Source organism: Cervus elaphus, chromosome X (assembly GCF_910594005.1).
Source record: "Cervus elaphus chromosome X, mCerEla1.1, whole genome shotgun sequence".
Classification (NCBI taxonomy): domain Eukaryota; kingdom Metazoa; phylum Chordata; class Mammalia; order Artiodactyla; family Cervidae; genus Cervus; species Cervus elaphus.
The window spans coordinates 71,697,809-71,719,983 of record NC_057848.1 but is presented as its reverse complement, the minus strand read 5'-3'; the positions used below and the strand labels follow the sequence as shown (position 1 = coordinate 71,719,983).

Here is a 22,175-nt window from a genome sequence, read left to right as displayed (position 1 = left end):
CGTTCCACTTGACTGTTCCCCAAGCACCTGAGATACAGACTCCCCAGGAGGCCGTGTGGGAGGGCACAGCCAGGCGCTTCACTGAGCTTGCAGCCTCCTGAGCTCTGCCCACCCCCAGACGGCATCCCACTGCAGATCACAGGCTGCTGTCTTCATTTTCCATTCATTCCCATAAAGACCACTCTCGTGGCCATAGAGTCCTCACTTTGGGAACACGTGAGCGTGTGCTTTTCCTGTCCCCTTCCCAGAGTCTCAGACTCGGATTCGGCCTCCCTGGAGGCTGCCTCGAAAGCCCTGTTTCCTTTCATCAGTGGGGTGGTTGGGCTTCTGCTACCCCTGGTCCTGGCCTCCCATGTCCAACTTGGGTCTCCGTGGGTACCTGCCCTTTGAAGGACTTGATTAGGGGCTCAAGGTCCAGCCTGTTCTGTTGAAAACAAGCACTTCACTGGTCTTCTCCGAGGCCAGCTCTGATCTTCTCCAACCCTGCCTCTATCCCCACCACCACTGTGGACCTGTTCTCCCTTACCCAGATGGCAGGTACATCGAATGATTTTGTTGGCTCACAGGTTAGGCATTTTTCAAGGGGCCTCCTTTATACACACTCACTCCCACGGACATGACTGATGTGTTGAGCTATATGTGACCTAAGGAAGCCCCTGTCTACTCATATTTGAAAATGGATGAGGGTCCGGGTGTGGGACTGTACAAAACCCAAGTGAAAGTCACCTGTCTTCACCGTACATGGACCATAGGGAAGTGGGTTTGGAGACACATATTCTCTGTGTGAGGGCCACTGTTCTTCAAAATCGCTGTGTAGGGGACAGACCAGCACCTTGGAAAGGCCCATGTGTGAGGACCCTAGGGCACTGTCCCCATGGAAACAGTGTCCCCACAGTTCTGCCACTCAGCAGGGTTATTTGTCCTGTTTGAGAGCCATGGCCTGGTGTCTGAAAAGGGAGACCTAAGAGGGTGTGGAAGAGGCTCTCCCAGGGGCCTTTCAACCTGAGGACTGGTGATCAGAATTGAGCTCACAGGCCTCGATTTGGGCTTGCTCCTTTGCCTTTGTGCTCCTAAACAGGTTGACAAAGCATTCCTTCAGGTCAGTTCACCTGACTGGGACATGACTCTGGAGGCTGTGATCATTGGTGGGGGCCCCTGGTAGCTCCTCCTAAGGGGACTGAAGACCATGGTGTCTGTGGCAGCCTGGCTAGGTGGCCTTTCCTGCCCCCACCCCCCCCCTTTTGGAGCCCCTCCTCACCCCCTGGCCTTTGAGAGAGCTGCCTTTTCTGGTCCCCCTCCTCTAGGCACCACTCAGGCCCTGGCAGTGGGTTTGCATGGCACCGAGGAGTCTTTTGTCAGCTGTGGCTTGGGACATTTGTGTTGTGCACACAGCCCTCATGATGTCCAAGGACTGCCCTTCTCAGCCTTGCTCTCCTGCCCTGATGCTTGGTTTCCCTGGCCTGGTGTCCCCAGCCCAGAGGCCATCCAACTGCACCCCACCCTCACTGTGGCTGGGGAGACCTGGAGCCTGGGAGGTCCACCTGTGTTACCTTCTCTCCTGTATCGGAGGCTCCTGTAGGGGCCTGGGCCCTGGGGCCATAGAGACAGGCACTACCTCCCTCCTGCTCAGTGAGGAAGCTTCAGTTGGGCAGGAGGCTCCATGGCAGCAGCAGGGACAGGGCATCTCCCACGTGCGGGCTCCCTCATGCGGGAGGTGCTGGGCCTGGACAGAGATGCTGGCCCCTGACAGAATCAGTTCTCAGCAAGCCACAGGGCAGGCCCACAGTGCTTCTGATTCTCCTCGTCCCCTTCCTTCCACGGGCCTGCTTTTTGTCACCTCAGAGGCATCCTGTAGCACTGAGAAGAAGAACGCATGAGAAGTCAGAAGGTTGAGCCGGGGCCTAGGGTGGGCGGGAAGGATGGGGGCTCCAGAGGAATTGAGACCAGGGCTCTGAGCCCAACCCAGCCCTCACTAGCATGTGATCCTATGAAGATGCCCAAGCCTCACGGCCTCAGTTCTTCATCTGGGAGGCAAGCGGGTATGAGGAGCCTCGTGTGTTGGGCTGCAGGATGCACCTGAGGGATGGGACAGAGCTCACAGGACCTGGCGGCTGTTGGCACTGTGATGGTGGGATAGGAATCTCTCACACTGTTGCCCCCAGACACTCTTCCACTCACCACTGGATGGGCCTGGGTGCTTTGTGGTTCATGGCAGGTCAAAGAATATGCACTTCAATAGGATGTGGAAGAGCTTATGAGCCAAACAAGATGAGTCATAAATAAAACTCAGTAACTTTTCCAGTTAGACCATAATGGACCATAGTGTTAGTTGCTTAGTCATGTCTGACTGCAACTCCACTGATCGTAGCTTGCCAGGCTCCTCTGTCCATGGAATTTCCAGGCAAGAATACTGGAATGGGTTGCCATGCCCTTCTCCAGGGGGATCTTCCTGACCCAGGGATCAAACCAGGTGTCCCACAGTGCATGAACATTGTTCATCGTTTGAACTACCCAGCAAGCCCCATTTCCAGTTAGAGGACCTGCTCATTTTGGGTGTGGAGGAGTGTTCCAGCAGGACCCAAGATGCTCCAGGAAATGGAAACAAGAACCACATTCTGCCTCTGTCCCAGCTGGTCTTCCATCCAAACCCTTACTTTCCATCATTGCAGCCCCAACAAAGGTCATGTCCTTGATTACAGTTGCCAATTACAATCAATATAATTAAAAGCTAATTAACACCTTGAGTTCTGGATCCCCGGGACCAGGAAAGAGGGTCAGCCCATGGATTCCTGGGCATCACTTCAAGGGACTGTGACCAGAATTCTGCAGGATTCCTAGCAAAAAGGGGGTAGAAAAGACCTTCTCCATCCCTGTGTTCAACACCAATGCAACAAGAGCCAGGACCCCTTCTTTCTTGCCCCAGAAAGAGATCTCCCTGGGTTTGATGCAAGGTGCAAAAGGACACCTCACAGCAATGTCCCATTTCAGAGTTTCCCCTCACCCCCACGACACACCTGATGTGACTCTGGCTCCTAGACTATCGCTCTAGGCGTGGGGGTGTCCTGCTTCTCCGGAGCTTCTCCCGAAGTGGAAACCATAGCACTGGGAGGGGGCAGACACCCAGAGGGCTCTGGGGGAGACTGGCTGTTGTAGCAGCAGCCCCCTCCTCCAGGGTGCCCTTGACCAGAAGAGAGGAGGAGGAGGAAGCTGCATCTCCTTCCTCCACCTGGTCCTCCTCCTCCTCTTCCTCCTCCTCCCCTCAAATGAAGTGTGCCTCCATCAGACTGTCATCCTCTCTTGGATCCTGAAAGTCTCTCTCAGGCTGGTGGAGCTCATGCATCTCAGGCATTATGACTGGGATTGAACCACAGAGAGGAGTGAGGCAGGGGGACAGATGGGGACCACGGGCCTGCAGGAGAGAGTGGGTATGAATGGCCTCATCTGAGAAATGCACCCTGGGTGGTCTGATGCAGGCCACTTACAGGTCTCCTCTTGAGGGGTGCTCTCGGGCCTCACAGGGGTGCTCCTCCTAAGCAGGCTGTCCCCTGGCTACCCCAAGTAGGAAGGGCAGTGGCTCCCCAGGGAGCTCCTCCCACATAGGTCCCCTTGCCTCACTCTTGTCTGTAGTTTGATTCCAGTCATCATGCCTGGGATGAGTGAGCTCCACCAGCTTGAGAGAAATATTCAGAATCCAAGAGAGGAATAGGGTCTGATGGAGGCACGGTTCATTTGAGGGGAGGAGGAGGAGGAAGGGGCATCTCCTTCCTCCTCCTCCTCCTTTCTCCTGGTCCTGGGCACCCTGGAGGAGACTGGCTGCTGCTGCAACAGCCAGTCTCCTCCAGAGCCCTCTGGGTGTCTGCCCCTCTCCCACTGCCATGGCTGCCACTCCAGGGAGCCAATCTGAAAAGCACGGTCTCAGCAGGCAAGATGAAGTGCCAGGCATCTCATGTAACCAGGAAGATGCCAGGTCCTCACTCTGAGATGCACTATGGGTGAAGATGAATGAGCTGGTGTGATTCCTGCTCAGCAGGTATATTAACAAGGAGATGATCACAAAGGCAGAAGTGCTGAATAGTGTCCTCAAAGATTACCAGGACCACTTCCTGATGGTCCTCGGTCAAGCCTCAGAGTACCTGCATCTGGTCTTTGGTTTGGAGGTGAAGGAGGTGGGCCCCAGTGAGCACACCTATATCCTGGCCCCCTCCCTGGGCCTCACCCTCAATGAGATGCTGAGAGATGGGCAGAGGTTGCCCAAGGCTGGCCTCCTGGTGGTGATCCTGTGCCTGACTGTCGTGTATGAAGACTGTGCCCTTGAGGAGGAGGTCTGGGCAGAACTCAGCAGGATGGGGGTGTGGCCCGGGAGGGAGCACTCCATCTTTGGGGAGCCCAGAGAGCTGCTGACCCAAGTGTGGGTCCAGGAGGGGTACCTGGAGTACCAACAGGTGCCTGACAGCCACCCTGCTCACTACAAGTTCCTATGGGGTCCCCGGGCCTATATGGATACCAGCAAGTTTAAGGTATTGGAGTATCTGAACAGAGTGGGTTGAAGGGGTCCCAGCTCCTTCCAGCCCCTCTGCAGAGGCTTTGAGGGAGAAGGAAGGAGGACCCTGAGCCAGAGCAGCAGCCAAGCTCCATCCAGGCCCATGTCCAGCAGCTTGTCCTGGAGGGCAGGAAGGGAAACTGATCAATCCCTCCATGTCTGAAGAGGGAGCAGTCAGCCTTCTCAGCAGTGAGAGCCCAGGCCCGTTGGGGGATCACAGTGTGTGGCAACTTTGTGTTCCTGTTCTCCACAATGACATGGAGACTCATCTCTGTTTTCTTTCAGAATTTTTCAAATGTTATTCCTTTCAATAGAAGACAATGCATTCCAGTATCTAACAATGTCAGTGATGTTGATCACAGTGTGTTTATACTTAGCCAGTTGAAGAGTTTTCCTGTTTTGTAAAAGAGATTGGGAACTCTTCCATTTTGTTTCATGGTCCTGCACAAGATAATATGGAGTTAGAATTGGAATGATTTTGGAAATGTGAATTTACTTAGCAGTGATATAGTTGGTGGAAGAATTAGAAAATAAAGTGATAGTAGTGAATTCTTGCTGCTTATACTTTTTGTGTGTCATTTTGTACAGCTAAGGGATATCTGTTTATTTGGATTTTCCTGGGTTATCTAAGGAACTAGCAATTAATCTGAGTCAAGCAGCCCCCTCCCCACTGGCTCATTTATTCTGAAGACCTTTATGGAGCCTCTGCTCCGTGAAAGGCCCTGTGTTGGCAGTGGGGACACTGGGACAAGCAGGACACCCCACACCTAGAGTGATGATCTAGGAGCCAGAGTCATATCAGGTGTGTCGTGGGGGTGAGGGGAAACTTGAAATGGGACATTGCTGTGAGGTGTCCTTTTGCACCTTGCATCAAACCCAGGGAGATCTCTTTCTGGGGCAAGAAAGAAGGGGTCCTGGCTCTTGTTGCATTGGTGTTGAACACAGGGATGGAAAAGGTCTTTTCTACCCCCTTTTTGCTAGGAATCCTGCAGAATTCTGGTCACAGTCCCTTGAAGTGATGCCCAGAAATCCATGGACCAACCCTCTCTTTCCTGGTCCCGGGGATCCAGAACTCAAGGTGTTAATTAGCTTTTAATTATATTGATTGTAATTGGCAACTGTAATCAAGGACATGACCTTTGTTGGGGCTGCAATGACGGAAAGTAAGGGTTTGGATGGAAGACCAGCTGGGACAGAGGCAGAATGTGGTTCTTGTTTCCATTTCCTGGAGCATCTTGGGTCCTGCTGGAACACTCCTCCACACCCAAAATGAGCAGGTCCTCTAACTGGAAATGGGGCTTGCTGGGTAGCTCAAACAATGAAGAATATGCTTGCATTGTGGGAGACCTGGTTTGATCCCTGTGTTGGGAAGATCCCCCAGAGAAAGGCATGGCAAACAACTCCAGTATTCTTGCTTGGATTCTTGTCTTACCCTCATCCATTTTCAAATATAAGTAGACAGGGGCTTCCTTAGGTCACATCTAGCTCAACAAGTCAGACTTGTTGCACTTGTAGCATTGCTGTTGACCACAGGGGCAAGTGAGGTGTTTTCTACCATCCCCACCCTGCCATCTGCTAGGAATCCTGGAGAAATGCGAATGTTGCTTTGAAGTATGGCCCAGTATTTCCTGGGGTAGCCATCCTCTCTCTGTCCTGGGAAAGCTGATTACCAAGTACATTGAAATAAGAATTTATTTGGTCATCTGGAGGTTGTTTTTTTTTTTTTTTTTAGCCACTGTGAGCATGGTCTGGATTTCAGTGGGATGAAATGAGTGAAGAGAAGCTGAAAAAGTGGACAGGACCTGCTTTGTGACTGGATCCAAGTAACTTTGATTTACAGCTGGGAAAGAGACTGCTCCCCACCCCAAACACACACAAACACCCAAATTGAATAATATAACCTCCAGGAGGAAAACACTAAGAGCAGCAGTTTTGACTGGTTTTCTATTCTGTTTCCCATTGAGCTGCCAATTCTCTGAGGTGTCCTGAAAACAACAACAACAAAAAATTCCAGAGGAGAGAGGGACAGAGTCTGCGATCTGAATAACACTAGAAATAAGTACTCGCCAGTAAAGATGTAACATCTGCCAGTGTCCTTGGGTTCAGGCAGGTTGAGAAATGTGGAGGCAGTAGAGGACTTACAGGTTAAGGCTGTGCCTGGCATCAAAAGGCAGGAGCGACTTCTAGGCCTAATGAGGTGATGAGTGGGCGTGTGGATGGGTGCAGGGGGCTGAAGGGGCAGCTCCCCATGCTGAGTGCCAGAGAACAAGGGGAACAGGTGATGTGATTCTGGTCACACATGTGGCACCTGCCAGATAGTCAGTGGACACTTGGAAAAGGTGGAGAATTTCAAGACCCATGTGACCTGCTCAGACTCTCCTCCCCAAAACAAAGGAGATTTCTAACTGCTGCTCTTTGTGGAGCATCTGCTAGGCAGTGTGGAATTGGAGAGATGTCAGTTGCTCTGCCACCTCTTGTCTTCCTCTCTCGCTGCACACATGCAGATACAATCCTGCCAGGCCTCTTCACTTAGGAAGGGTCATGTGATGACCTATAGCCAGTGAATTTTGAGCAGAAGCATTTTTGTCAGGACCGTTTGTTTTAAAGGGACACAGGCACCCGGGGGTTAATCCTCAAGTCAGGACAACACACAGATACAGACCACTCCAAGTGTGGTTCCTCTCCCAGAGACTAAAGTCCTGCACCTCTGACCTTTGAGAGAGGCTGCCCCACAGGGAGCTGGCTACTGGAATTCCACCCACCCTTCACAGAGATCCACACCCCACCCCTGAGCCACACTGTCAGCCCCCTTGGGACTGTGCTCAGTCTCCATCAGGAGGGCAGCAGCCAGCTGCCAAAGTTCCCTGTTGGGGTTGGGGGCATCCTCCTTGTGGGGCCCAGCCCTGAGGCCCCCATCCCTGCTGCCCACAGCACTCCCTCCCCCTGGAACCTGCCTTGGGATTTGATCTGCCTGCCCCCCACTCAGAGCGGCTTAGGCCCGGGTCCTGATGACCTCATGTGGGTATCTTTATCTGGAAGTCCCAGAGTAGCATCCCCTTCCATGGTGCTTTAGTTGGAGCCAGCAGGACTTGATGCAGACCCTGGGTGAATCTCCTCATGGTGGGTCAGTAGTAATCATTGCCATGGAAGTGCAGGGCACATGTCTATGATCCTGATATGTATCAGACCATTCCCTATGGAATCCCACGTGTTGGAGGAAACTCAGGTCCTGTGAATGTGACTGTGAGGTCCTGGCTTTTGAGCCTGAGTGTGAGAGGCAGAGGGGTATCTGGTCAGCCACCCGTGCAGCCAGCTAGGACTTCGATGTCCCTAGTCAGACTGTTTGAGCAGAGGACAGTCTCTAGCCAATGACTGGGAGGACGCTCTCCCAGGCGCCAGAGGCCCCAGACTTCAATGAGGATTCAGAAAGTAACCTAGCAGGAGAAGACTCGGGGGTCACAGGGGTGCGGGCTGCAAGGGGGGTCAGTGCCCCCATAGAGGTGGAAGCAGCAAGTCCCTGGAGATCTCATCAGACTTGCCCGGAGCTGGCCAGGAGAGGGAGTGGGGAGCAGATGCCGCTGCAGGTGAACTGCCACCCTGGCCTCCATGAGGACGTCTGTGCTCTGGGGCCAAGGCTGGGACCACAGCCCCAGGGGGGCACTCCAGGATGTATATGTGGCAGCTCTCATGGCAGGTACTCCTCATGCGCCTTATGGGATAAGACTGTTAGGTGTGGTTGGGTTCTTGCTCTGGGTACATAAGAACCTCAGGCCTTTGGCTGCTAGGAGGCCCAAACTGCACTGTCCCCACCAACTTATCTGGAAGTCATTTCCAGGATCCAGCATCTTTAGCAGAAGCCTCTGTGTGGAAACACACCACCATGTTCCCAAGCTGATCTTGCCCAGGGCATCACAGATTGGACAGGTGCCTCCCCTGGCTTAAGGATTCTCAGTGAATGTTCTGCTCCTCTGTGAAAACCTCTGTGTTTTGCCATGGATTCCCTGGAGGCTCAGTGTTAATAATCTGCCTGCAGTGTGGGAGACACAAGTTTGATTCCTGGGTGGGAAGATACTCTTGAGGCAGAAATGGCAGCCCACTGCAATATTCTTGCCTGGGAAATCCCATGGACAGAGGAGCACGGGGGAGGGGGGAGGCTATAGCACATGGGGTCAAAAAGAGTCAGACACCACTGAGCGACTGAGCATGCTGAGATGTACACCAAGCTAAAGGTTTGCTCTGGACCCTTGTAACTTTGGCAAGACACTGGCCCCTGCCTGGATCTTGACAGATTTCTTCTGTGGCAAACACTGGCAGACGTCTTAAAGTGGTTTTTGAGCAAGTATAGGGTTCCAGGTCTACACCTGGCATCAGTTAGTGGCTCTTGCCACATACAGGCAAAACATCTATGGGGCTGGATCAGGGCAGTGTTTGTGGGGCTTGAGAAAAAAGTGGATCCAGAGATGTTTCTGTGGTGAAAGAGGCCTGGTTAGTATATTATATGGGATTGGAGATTAAGGGAGAGGAAAAACTGAAGGTAATTTAGGAAGGGTTGTTTCACACTTACAGGTTCCGAATGCTTGTGTTTGGTTTCCGTTCTATTTCCTTTTTTATCATACTCAGCATCATTTGCCAAAAGTTTCCTTATCTTTTTTATTGAAACTGTCAGTAGACTTTATTTTGACCTTTTCCTTTATAACCCTTTCAGATTTGAATAATATTTGTGAAAATAGCAGAATTCTCATATGCCCTCACCCAGTTTCCCCTATTACTAATGTCTTACCTTAATATGCTACATTTATTACAAGTAATGAGGAAGTATTGATGCATTATTTATTGTCAACTAAAGCCCATACTTTACTCAGATTTCTATAGGTTTTACCCACTCCAGGATCCTGGCGAGGAAACCACCCTAACATTTAGTTGTAATGTCTCCTTGGGTTCCTCTTAGCTTTAACATTTCTTTATTTTCAATGGTCTTGACAGTTTTGAGGAGTACTCAGTAGATGCTTTGTACAATGTTCCTTGATTGGGGTTGTCTGATATTTTACTCATGACTAGTCTGAGATTATGAGTTTGGGGGAGGGATATTACAGATGTTAAATCCCATTCTCAGCACATCATATCAAGTGTATATACTATTAGCACAATTGACCACTGATGGTGCTCTCATTGATCATCTGGCTGAGGTAGTGCTTGTCATGTGTCTATGCGATAAAGTGATTGTTTTATGCCCCCTTTCCATCCTGTCCTCCTTGGAAGAAAGTCACGATGTGCAGCCCATGCTTCACGGGTGGGGAGTTGTGCTCTACTTTCTAGAAGTGGAAGTGTCTGCATAAACTGGAATCTTTCTCGGTGGGAGATTTGTCTATCCTTGTTTGTGTAATTAAGAAATCATTTATTTTTCTCAGCATGGACTCATGGTATTTATATTACACTTTGGGTTAAAGTCCAATACAACTTTATATATTTTTATTTTAAAATTGTTCGGCTTGGCCACTGGGAGCTTTTCCCGTCAGCTCCCTTTGTATATACCTTTGTCATACCCCTTAAAATGTTGCTTCCTTTTTTGAAATTTTTTGAGCGCTTTTTTTTCACACCCTACAAAGATGCTCCAGGCTCATTTTCCATCTTTCCAGTCCCAATTCTAGAATCATAATTTTTTCCATGGGGCCCTTGTTCCTTTTATTGTCGAATGATATTGACAAAACTAGATCTGTACACTAAGTGTGCTCATTGGTACTGAAGGGTCATTGGTTCTGTGACCTCTTGGTGGTCAGAGCAAAGAATTGTATGTGTACTTCCTATCCTGTGTTTATTTATATATCTAGAAATATTTTAGATGGTAAGGATTTCATGGATATGACACCAAAAACAGAGTCAAAAAAAAGGAAAACATAGATAAATTGGACCTCATCAAAATTAAAAAAAAAAAAAAAAAACCTATGTGCATCAAAGAACACAATCAAGGAAGCTACCATATGATCCAGCAATTCCACTTCTGAGTGTATATTCCGAAGGAAATGAAAATAGGATATCAAAAAGATATCTTCACTCTTACATTTATTGCAGCATTGTTCACAATATCCAAAATATGGATATAACCTAAGTATCTGTCAGTGGATGAATGGATAAAGAAGATGCGACATATTCAGCATAGAGCCATGTGAGAGAAGGGAATCCTGCCATTTGCAACAACTTGGAAGGAGCTTGAGGGCATTATGCTAAGTAAAATAAGTGAGACAGAAAAAGATAAGAAGTACAGTTTGTTATCACTTACATGTGGAGTCTAAAAAGGACAAACTGGGACTTCACTGGTAGTCCAGTGGCTAAGACTCCACACTTCCAATGCAGGGGGCATAGATCTGATCCCTGGTTGGGGAACCAAGATCCCACATGCTGAGCACCAAGGCCAAAAAATAATTTTTAAGATAAATTTAAAAAGTAAAAAGGGCAATCAGAGAAACAGAGAAGAGAGTGGTGCTTGCCAAAGTTAGGGCATGGGGAAACAGGGAGAGATTGTTCACAGGGTACTAGACCCCAATTATAATACTAACAAGGTTTGGGATCCAGTGTACAGCAGGATGCTTATAGCTCACAATTCTGTCTGAAATACTTGACTATTGCAAAGAGAGAACTTCTATGTTCTCACCACAAAAAAGAAATGTGACAAGATGGAGGTAGTGACTAATACTATGTCAGTGATCATTTCACCATTTATAAATGTATCATATCAACATGGAAAGATTTTTGCCTGAACTCTGTCCCTCCTTCCTAGTGAGGTTTCTCTTCTAGTGCAGTAAACCTCACTGCAGTTGTGGTGTTGTTCACCCATGTGATGCTTCCAGATTTCAGCAAAATACAGTTCTCATTGTGAGCAAAATCTTAAACATCCCTTAGGAGATGCTGTCACTTCTGGCTCCAGTACACCATCCCACATGACACTCTGGAAACCATTCTGCAGATCAGAATCCTTTTCTGTTTATTTTAATTTTTTAAAGTTGGCATCTGTACATTGTCAGACTTTTTAAATTACAAATTCCCTTACCTTCCCTGACTGAACAGCAGGAATACCTAATAGAACTAGAGGACACTTGCAGGTTAAGAATTGCTTTCCTATTCAAAGGTTTATTACTGAGAAAGCATATCCTCTCCTTCCACATGCAAACAGAGAACAATGCGAGTCCATTTCCCAGCTTTGACGATTACCACCACAGAGTCGAGTTTAGTAAACACCACGTGACACAGTAAGATGCAACAGAGCAGAAGACATAGGTGAAGGCTGTCTAACAGTATCTCCATATTGTTCTGCTCTCCTAAAGTCCTATTCTGAATTTTGCACCTGATCTATGGCCCTCAAGTGTAATATGTCTTGTATATTTTCATCAATTGAACTGTCTTTGAAGTGAACTTGAAACACATTTGATTAATTCTTCACAAGGTGATGAATTACTCTTGGTTCCAGGTATCTGAATGAAGAGTTTCAGAGAGAGACCCACCTGCCCTGGACTAGAGCCAAGTCCTCCCCACCCAGGAGTCAGGAGCCAGAATCTCTCCCAAAGAGATGAGCATCTATGTTGCAATATTTGTAGAGATAATAAACAGAGACCTTCATTCTTGATGTAGAGGAGTCTTTGTTCTAGGTCACATTGCCCTGACCGTGGGCTTCCCAGGCCATTTCCCCAGCTCTAGGGTTGAACCCAAAGTCCAGGTTTACAGAGGCCAAGACAAGGGCCACTCTACCCCTGGTCCGACTGTATCTGGGTCTTTCCCACTCTCCCTCCACAAAACCCTTTTTGCCAACCCCTGCCAGCTGGGAGGGGCTACACAGAGAGCTAGCTCTCCAGGGTGAGATCTTGAGGACACCCTTTTCCCCCTCTGGGAACTGGAGAAATGATCAGTAACATGGTAACTCCATGTCTCCCACTGACTGTTAGCAGTTGCTCCTGTGATGAGTAAACTCCAATGTCTGCAGAAGCTGTGCTGAACTGAGACTGGCTGTGATTTATTTCCTAGACCTCCATCGCTTTCTTGTAGGAATTCATGAAATTGTCCTTTAAGGTGAGAAAAAGACCATGATACTCAAATACCTGTGCACCCCACCCTTAACTCAGTGAACAGCCAGAGTGTCCTGCAGTGTGTGGAGTTCAAGAGTAAAGGGGTGAGAGATAAAGAGGGATGCGTGGTTGCCACAACCTAGTTTGATGTTTAAAATTATTTTGGACACTCAGCATGCAGGATCTTTGTTCCCCAACCAGGGCTCAAACCCATGCACCCTGCAGTGGAAGCACAGAGTCCTACCCACTGGACCATGAGGGAAATACCTACAGTACTGTTAGCCATTACGCCTCAAAATTGTCAATGTCATAAGCAAAAAAAAAAAAAAGGAAAGTCTGAGAAACTCACTGCAAAGAGAAGTTTAAGGAAATATGACAGCTACATGGACTGTGGAATGCTGGATGTGAAATGATCCTCTAACAAAAAAAGAACATGAGGTAAAGACTAAATATAAAAATATAATATAAGCTAATTACTATTATAATATTATAAATATTAAATATATTGAAGCTTAATATTAAGTAAATTGATCAATTAAGTAACTAAATTAATTATAAACATTAAATATGAATACATTAAACAAAATTATTATGAATATAATACAAAAATAAAATAAAAAATCTATCTCACAGAAAATATGGCTTACAAAGTAAAAAATATTTACAATTTAGCCATTTACTGGGAAAGTTTGCTGGTCCCTAGTGTAAAGTAAAATAGCATGAATATATTGAGGGATTTATAACATGGGTAGAAGCAAAAGCCCCAGACCCAGATCTGTAACCCTGTGGTGGAAGACCCAATAACAGCATGGCAGACACCTAAAACTTTGAGGGAGGGTGGTATTTATCTCTGTAAAGAAAAACTTTTGTGAGAGGTGACTGTTGTTCTATTTTTGTATTATCTCACCACTTGGTGATCTAGGTGAATCCATTCAAGGTAATTACAAAACAAAGTGAGGAAACTAAATACCCCCCACTCTGAGTGAAAAGACCAGAAGGAAGAGTCTCCTGGTAGCCAAAGAGTGAGGGCAGATAGTGGAGAAGAGAAAATATAAGCCAGGGATTCCAGCAAGTTGTAGGAACTCCTGAGTTTGATCTGAGCTGTGCATGCAGGAATCTCACCATAGACAGAATACCAAAAGCATGGAGAACTGAGCCATTGCCCAAGGGGCAGGCTGGGCGCTGCATAATTCACTAACACTATGGATCTAAATATCACTGCATCAACCACAGCAAAATGCACATTTGTTTCAAGCACATGGGAAACATTAACCAAGATAACATCCTATATCATCAAAACAAATTTTAAAAAGTTAAATGAGCAAAGTATGTTTTCTGACAAGAAAAGAATCAAACTAGAAATCAAACAATATGGAAGGAGAAGAAAAATCTCAAAACACTTGAAAATTAAACAACTATCCATAGGTCAAAGAAAGAGTCTCAAGGAAGTAGAAACGGCATTGGAATGAATTAAAATGAAAGTGCAACGTATTACAATTTATGTGATGCAGCTAAATCAGTGTTAAGAAGGAAAATTATGGCATTTAATATTTAAATTAACAAAGAAGAAAGACCTCAGGCAATAATCTATGCCTCCACCTTAACTTAGAAAAAGAAGAGAAAACTTTACTGAAAGCAATCTGAAAACAAACAAATGAAAAACAAAAGAGAAAAAAAAATTGAAATCAAAAATAAAGAAAAAAAAATCATGGGAAAAAACTGGTTCATTGAAAAGATCAAAAAAATTGATACAACTCTAGCCAGATAAACAAAATCAAAAAAGAGAAGACGAAAGACTAATATCAGAAATTAAAAACTGACTATCACTACAATTCTAAAAGCCCTACACTAAAGATATTGGAAGGATAAAAAGGAAACACTAAGAATACATTTATGTACAGTACATAAATTCAAGAATTAAATGGAATTATAAAATTCCTCAAAATCAAGAAACTACACAACTCACCCCTGATGAAATGAATAACCTTTATAGTACTACAACTACCAGAGAATGGATATCACATTTTAAAATTTTCTAAAAAGAAAATCTTTAAAACCTCAGAAACATCAAAAACTCAAGCAGAAATTGTCAGAACCAACGTTATCAGAACTCTGAAGAATAATCAAAAGTTTGCACCAACTAAGCTATCAAGATTGTGAGCTCCTCTGGGTCAGGGCTACTGGTCATGCTCTGTGGTCCTGGTGTCCACCACGGGCCTTGGCACTCAGTGGGAGATCAGAAAGTGTTCGCTAAATAATGTCTTGCTCACAGCTCTTGCAATCTGTTTGGATCAACTCTATTTGGCCCCCAATACATGCAACAGGTCAACACGACCATAAACACAAACGGGAGCAGTGACACAAGTACATCTCTGCAAACATCTGTGGAGAGGTGCCTGACACTTACACAGCCAACAGAGACAGAACTGTTGGAGCCCATGGCTAGCTTTAAAAAATCCCACTTTTCCTGAAAGTCTGATCACTGCTGTGAAAGAACAAAATGATGGCAAGAAAGAGCTCCTCATAGAATGACAAGCTGAGCCCGTGTCCTCCAAGTGCTGGGAGAACCGAAGTGGTATTTAGGAGGAAATGACCAACCAAGCACAACAGGAAGGCAATTTAGGTTTGGAGGAGTACAATATTCTGATGACTTCCAGAAGTATAAAACTCAGTCCCTTCCTAAAATATCCTCTGGATATTTTAAGATAGGACACAGAGATTCAAAACATTCAAGCCACAGAGACCTTTGACTCTTCTAACAGGATAAACATTCTGGCCCTTTCCTGACACAGTCTGAATTCCTGTCACTATTACAGAAAAGTGAGTGTATGAAACAAGTATTTAGTAATTCTGTTTCACTTTTTCTTAAGTCAAAAGGACCTGAGACTGTTTGGTTAGCAAATCCACCCTTCTAGCAACAGAGAGGTCAAGACAGTAAAGTGATAGATACCTAAGCACAAAAATAGGCCTACGACCAAAATGCAGATGCAAATGCAATGGTGCACATGACCATAGATTAGAGTGTCCATAAGACACAATGAGGATGCGCAGGTGGTGTTTTCAGCTCCTCATGAAGATTTCATGCTTTCCTGGGTTTGGGGCCATGATGTCGAGCAGTCACTGGATGGAGCTTGACCTGAAAAAATAAAGAGAACACAGGTGAACTGAATGTGTGTCTTATTGAACCACCTTGATCTCAAAATGAGCTAAGGATTGTTCTTAGATGGGAGTTTAAATGGTGACCTTCTTTTGAGGTTTTCATAAGTATATCACAGACTGAGAACATTTAAGCCTTTCTCATACCCAGTGAGGCTAGTATATAAGAAAACAGATCCAAATCCCACACCCAAAAGGAACTGAGGAGGATGAGAGGAGCCCAGGTGTGATCATGTCACTCTGCTGCTTAATTTCCTACCACCCAAAAAATAAAAGCTTCCCAGTTGGCACCAGTGGAAACGAACCTGCCTGCCAGTGCCAGAGACATAAGAGATACAGGTTCGATTCCTGGGCGGGGAAGATCTCCTGGAGAAGGAAATGGCAACCTACTCCAGTATTCTTGCGTGGAGAATCCCATGGACAGAGGAGCCTGGAGGACTATAGTCTATAGGGTCACAAAGAGTCTGACACGACTGAAGTGACTGAGCATGTAAAATAAGGTCCACACCTCTTCCTCTGATATTCAGGGTCCCTCTAAGTTGGACACAACCCCCATATATTCTCTATTTACACCATGATCCCATTTATTCACTACAGGAAATAAGGCTTAATATTTTTTGTTGGGTTATAATCTGTGTGACAAGTTAGCCACAGTTAGCGGTGATTTCTGGCTTGTTATTTAGGAAATGATCTGAGTGCTAGCTTCCTCTGTTCCTTATCTTTGTATCTGAGCTCAAGAGAGGAGAAAACCTGACAAACACCACTTCAGCCGGGTGATAAAGATAAATATCAATGGAGATAAATCATGTGGATAGTATGTACCCTTGATAAATTGTGATAAGAATGACACTTTGTTTCTCTGGTCTTCCTCTCCAAAACTCATTACTCCAGTTAAATACTTTGGACTAACACTTCTTTTTATGACTGGATGTTGATTTTTATTAGATACTTTTCTGTATTGATGTAGGTCTGATTTTTCTCATTCAATCTGTTATTGAATAAGGCAATCCTGGGCTTATGCATTCCTGGATCCATCCTTCATTCCTCCTTGCTCTGTTCTAGATTATACAGGGGCCGACTCTGGCATGTTGCAATCAAACTAGCCAACAGTTTGCTGCCATTTTGGTTCAGCTAACCAGAAACACCAGCAAGAGATTAGAATCCTGGACGACAGAACAGTCAAAGATTTTTCTCCTTCCTCTGCACCAGGTGGTTTGTCTTTCAATGGTTCTATATTCTTCATGGCTCCAGCCATTCAACCATGAGATTGACACAACATGGCTCTGGATCCTGTTGAACCCAACACCCAGGTTCCAGTAACACTATCTCGTTTCTTTGTCCTTCCATCCTAGAAGTAAGTGATTCCCTCGTGTTGCTAATAATTTGGTCTCCCAGTTGTCTTCCTGCCACTTTTGTAACCAATCCCATGCATTAAGCTCCCTCCATGTTAAATATTTACAGTGGTTTCTATTTTCCTTGACAATCCTTGACTGTTACATGCAGCCAGTTATAATGACTGATCTTCTAGTGTTAAACTTCTCTGCATTTCTGGTGTAAGCCCAGCTCTGTCACTAGCAATTAAATATGTTTGTCTCTTCTGTAATTAATAAAAAAATAATAAAATAAAATACCTCTGGGCTCTGAAACTTTCCCCAAATAATGCATCTTTTATCATCATCTTCACAGCCTTCTCAAAAATAATTTTTACACTTGCTAGTTTTGGAGCATATATTGAAGAATTCTAATAACATAAGTAATAGAGTGATTTAGTCAACTTGTAAAAAAAATATTCAAGCAATATACATGAAGTTAAATAGCATGGCTTGTGCAACACAGCCAAAATTGTACTCAAAGGGAAATATATAGCCTTAAAGAGATGTATTAAAAAAGAAGAAATATTTAAATCACCCAAGAACTTCAAGAAGCTAGATAATGAACATCATAGGAAACTTTAAGTAATAGAAGGTAGGAAATAATGAAGATAAGTATAGAAATAATGAATTAGAAAGTAGTAAGGCCAAAAAACAAATGCCAATTACTTGAAAATATTTATGAAACAGACTTCTTTTGGAAAATATGACCAGATACTAAAGAACAAAATAAAACATAAACAATATAAGTTAAGACTGTATAAACTATAGATGCCAATGACATTTAAATGATGTAAAAACACAGCAAATATGCTATATGATTCCCTCAAGATAAGCAAATGGTGGACAAAGAAAAGTTTCTACATATGAAAGTCTTTCAGGTAATAAACTAAAACTGAATGAGAGAATTTGAAAATTACCCCTCTGCAACTCCCAATGGGTAAATGAAAATGAGAATCATCGATGACTGCCAACTCAGCACAAAGGACAACAAGCATTATGTTCTTCTTAATGGAATTACATGGCATCACCTAGGTAGCAGTCTTTTAAATAAACAAGTTAATCAAGCTTCTACCTGTAACTACCAATTTAAAGAACTGTTGAGGGGCCAAACGTGTTGCTGCTGCTGCTAAGTCGCTTCAGTCGTGCCCAACTCTGTGTGGCCCCATAGACGGCAGCCCACCAGGCTCCCTTGTCCCTGGGATTCTCAAGGCAAGAACACTGGAGTGGGTTGCCATTTCCTTCTCCAATGCATGAAAGTGAAAAGTGAAAGTGAAGTCACTCAGTCATGTCCGACTCTTAGCGACCCCATGGACTGCAGCCTACCAGGCTCCTCCATCCATGGGATTTTCCAGGCAAGAGTACTGGAGTGGGGTGCCACTGCCTTCTCTGGCCAGACATGTTAAATGACATCAAATTGTTGCATTCAACATAATCTATATAATGGAAAACCTGAAAAATACAAAACCTCCTTTTTTCACAACAAAAACTAGAAGAAAAAAGATGATGCAGGGGAAACCTATTGATTAAAAAAGACTCAAGGAACATTAAAAAAATCACAATAAATAGACCATATTTGTGATCCAAACAAGCTTAAAAATTTTTTTAATGTATGAGATAAATGTGAAAAATTACTAGATATTTGCTCTTGTTAAAGCATTTAAATTTGGGGGAATGATCATTGTTTTGGGTTTATGTTTTATAAAAGATTCCTTGTCTTTTAGAAATGCATACTGACAGAGATGAAACATCCTTATGTCTTGGACTACCTTCACATTCATACATTGGCAGAGATGTGGGGGAGTTGAAGGTACATTGGAACCAGACTGGCCATGTACTGCAGATGACTGATGCTGGCTGCCAAGTATATTGGGTCCCTTGTACCATTCTCTATTGCTATATGTGTCTTACAGTTTCTGGTATACTAGTATAGTTTTATTATAAATATCACGCAATTAAATTTGAAAATCTGGGTGAAATGGATAATTTTTTTAAAAAAGAGCAAATCAGTCCGTAAAGAAATAGAAAACTTTAAACAATACAAACTTTGACTGTCGTCAACACCCAAGCTTGGAGAAGGCAATGGCAACCCACTCCAGTACTCTTGCCTGGAAAATCCCATGGATGGAGGAGCCTGGTGGGCTGCAGTCCATGGGGTCGCTAAGAGTCGGACATGACTGAGCGACTTCACTTTCATTTTTCACTTTCATGCATTGGAGAAGGAAATGGCAACCCACTCCAGTGTTCTTGCCTTGAGAATCCCAGGGACAGGGGAGCCTGGTGGGCTGCCGTCTATGGGGTCGCACAGAGTTGGGCACGACTGAAGCGACTTAGCAGCAGCAGCAACACCCAAGCTATCTTCAAATGTTCCAAGACAGGCAGTTTGGGTGGCCAATTCTACCAATGATCAGGGAAAACTAATCTCCATCTTATGTAAACTCTTGTGAAGCACACACAAAAAAATGGGAAATTAGTAAACTTATTTTTCCAGACTAGCTCTCCTTGACTATAAAACCAGATGAGTACTCTCACTCCTACCATGAAAAGAACACTTGAGCAAAGTTCACCCACACAGTAGCAAATATCCTAAGCAAACTAATAGCATATTCAATATAGCAGTGAATTACAGGAACAGAGAGGTTATAGCTAAAGAATGAAAGTATGACTCAAACTAGAAAATAGCTCAAGTATAATTCTCCACAATAACAAATTAGGGGAAAATATTGAAACATGTCAATGGATGTGGAAAAAGCCTCTGAAATCAATTCAACATGAGTACAACTTTTGACAAAGTAAGATTAGAAAGGAACTTCCATTTCCTAATATCTACAGCAAACATACTTAAATGTGAAATGTTCGATGCATTCCCATTAAAGACAGGAACAAGACAAAAATGGATGCTCTCCCTTGGACAATGCGAAAATTCACTGGAACACAGAGTTAGAACTGTGCACATCAAAGGAAGTAAGAAGTATGAATACTGAAAAAGATAATATTTGTGACAATATGGTTATCTACATATAGAATTCAAAGAAATCAATACATGGAATACTCGAATTAATAAGAGCCTAGAAAAAAATTTTGCATGGAAGATTACTACAGTGAAATCAAGAGCTTTGCCCCGCCCACACACACACACACAAAGCAGTAACTATTTAGATCCAGCACCTAACTCTGATGGGACATGATGTGACTCCTCACACCCTACAAAGGCTCTGAGGTAGGAACACACTGGAATGTTCCAAGGATGGAAGGATGGCCATCATGGCTACCGGGGCTGAATCCAGGGGCGAGGGGAGCAGGCCACCAGGACAGGAGCCAGATCATGTGGGACCTCGTGGGCCTATGAGAACTGTGGCTCTGCTGCGCTCAGGGAAAGAAAGGCCCGGGAGGCCCTGGGATGGGTGCCTCTGGGACCTTGTCCTCATCCTCACAGTCGCGTGGAAACGGAGGCTCCCGGCGAGGTGCTGAGACCCTGCTGAGGTTCAGGCCTGTGGCTCTGCTCCTCTGCCTCCAGCCCACTCCAGTGAACAGGGATCCCCCTCCAGGGACAAGGAAAGAAATGAGGATGGAGCTGCATGTGGTCAGGTCCCCTGCAGTCATGGGCTATCTCTCAATCTCTCCATGCCTTCTCAGTTGTGGAACGAGGTGACAGTAACATAGCGGGTAATTTGGGGTTTGAATTCTGTGATCCCTACATGGTGCTGTCCCAGGCCCTGGTGAGGACATGGAGCGTGCCCATCCCAGTAGTTCCTGATCTCCTTTGTTTTTTCTCTAGGCTCTGGGCAGGGGCCGGGGCATCTGCTGACAGTGGAGGTCGTGGTGTGGAAAGGGCTGGGAGAAAGGTGGCTCCCAGAGGCGCGAGGAAGACACCTGGCAGGACCGTCTGAGGTCCAGGGCGGCCCCAGGGCTGAGGCCAGAGAGGTTAACATGGATCTGCCCTCATCAGCCCTGGGCTAAGATGTGGGATCTGCAGAGCATGGGCAGGGATGGGACCCGGGAGCTGAGGAGTCTTTGTCAGCTGTGGCTTGGGACAGCGAGGGTACCTGGACTGGGAGACTGCGGCCGAGGTGCCTGACCACCACTCTTGGCCTCAGCCCCAGTTGTGATCTGAGGCAGAGGTGGGTCTAGGTCTACATGTGGCACTTGTCTATGTGTGTGTGGTGTCCACGTATGTGGGTGTGCCTGGCAGAGACCATGAGAGGCACCACAGCACCCAGCCTGGGCTCCCCACCCCCACTACCTGCAGCCGGGCCTAAGCAAGTCCCCTGACTCCCCAGGGGTGAGGCCCCACAGCAACACCTCTCTGCTGGTGATTCGCTTGGGGACCTGATGTCTGCAGGCTCCCCACCGAGGCCCTCCTGCTCTGTCCCTGTTCCCCACTCCCAGCACCTCAGGCATACTCCTCACAGCAGCTGGCCTGTCCTCACACGGCTGGGACAGGGACCCCACGAGGCCTCAGCCTGCAGCACAGAAACCCACTCCCCCAGGAGTGATGGTGATTTACAGCCCAAGAGACCCAGCAAGGAACAAGAGAAAAGGACTTCTCCCCTCACACTGACATTCTGGAAGGATCTGGGTCTCCGCCGAGTCAGTGGGCCATCCTCCAAGGATTCATGGTTGGGCCCCAGCAGGAGGGTAACCGCAGACAAGCAGCTGAGCCCTGCAGGGTCAGGGCCTGGTAGAGGTGGCCAGCAGGGGTCAGGTGGGGCTTGCATGAGGTCACAGTCCAGGGGCGGAGCAGGAGGCTGGAAGGAGTTCTAAGACACCTTTGTGTGTGGTCCAGAGCATCACCAGGACACACAGGTAGAAGGATGGTGGGCAGAGACTGTTCCCGTGGAGGGGACCAGAAGGTACGGCTCGGCCACCTGGCAGGTGCTCTTTGTCCCAGAGCCTGGAAACCCCCGCCCGGAGGTACCATCTGTGTAAGAAGCAAGTCCCGCCTTCCTGCAAGCAGAGCGAGTCGTGGGCTCTTTGGGAAGGCCAGACTGCAGTCACCAGGCAGGACAGTGTTCCTCCACCAGCATCTAGAACGCTGACAGGTGAAAGAAGGAG

General features: G+C 46.2%; 1 pseudogene; it reads left to right on the top strand.

Annotated features, from left to right (window-relative positions):
• LOC122688978 overlaps positions 1-22,175 on the top strand; it is a 735,084-nt pseudogene that overhangs the window by 250,118 nt on the left and 462,791 nt on the right.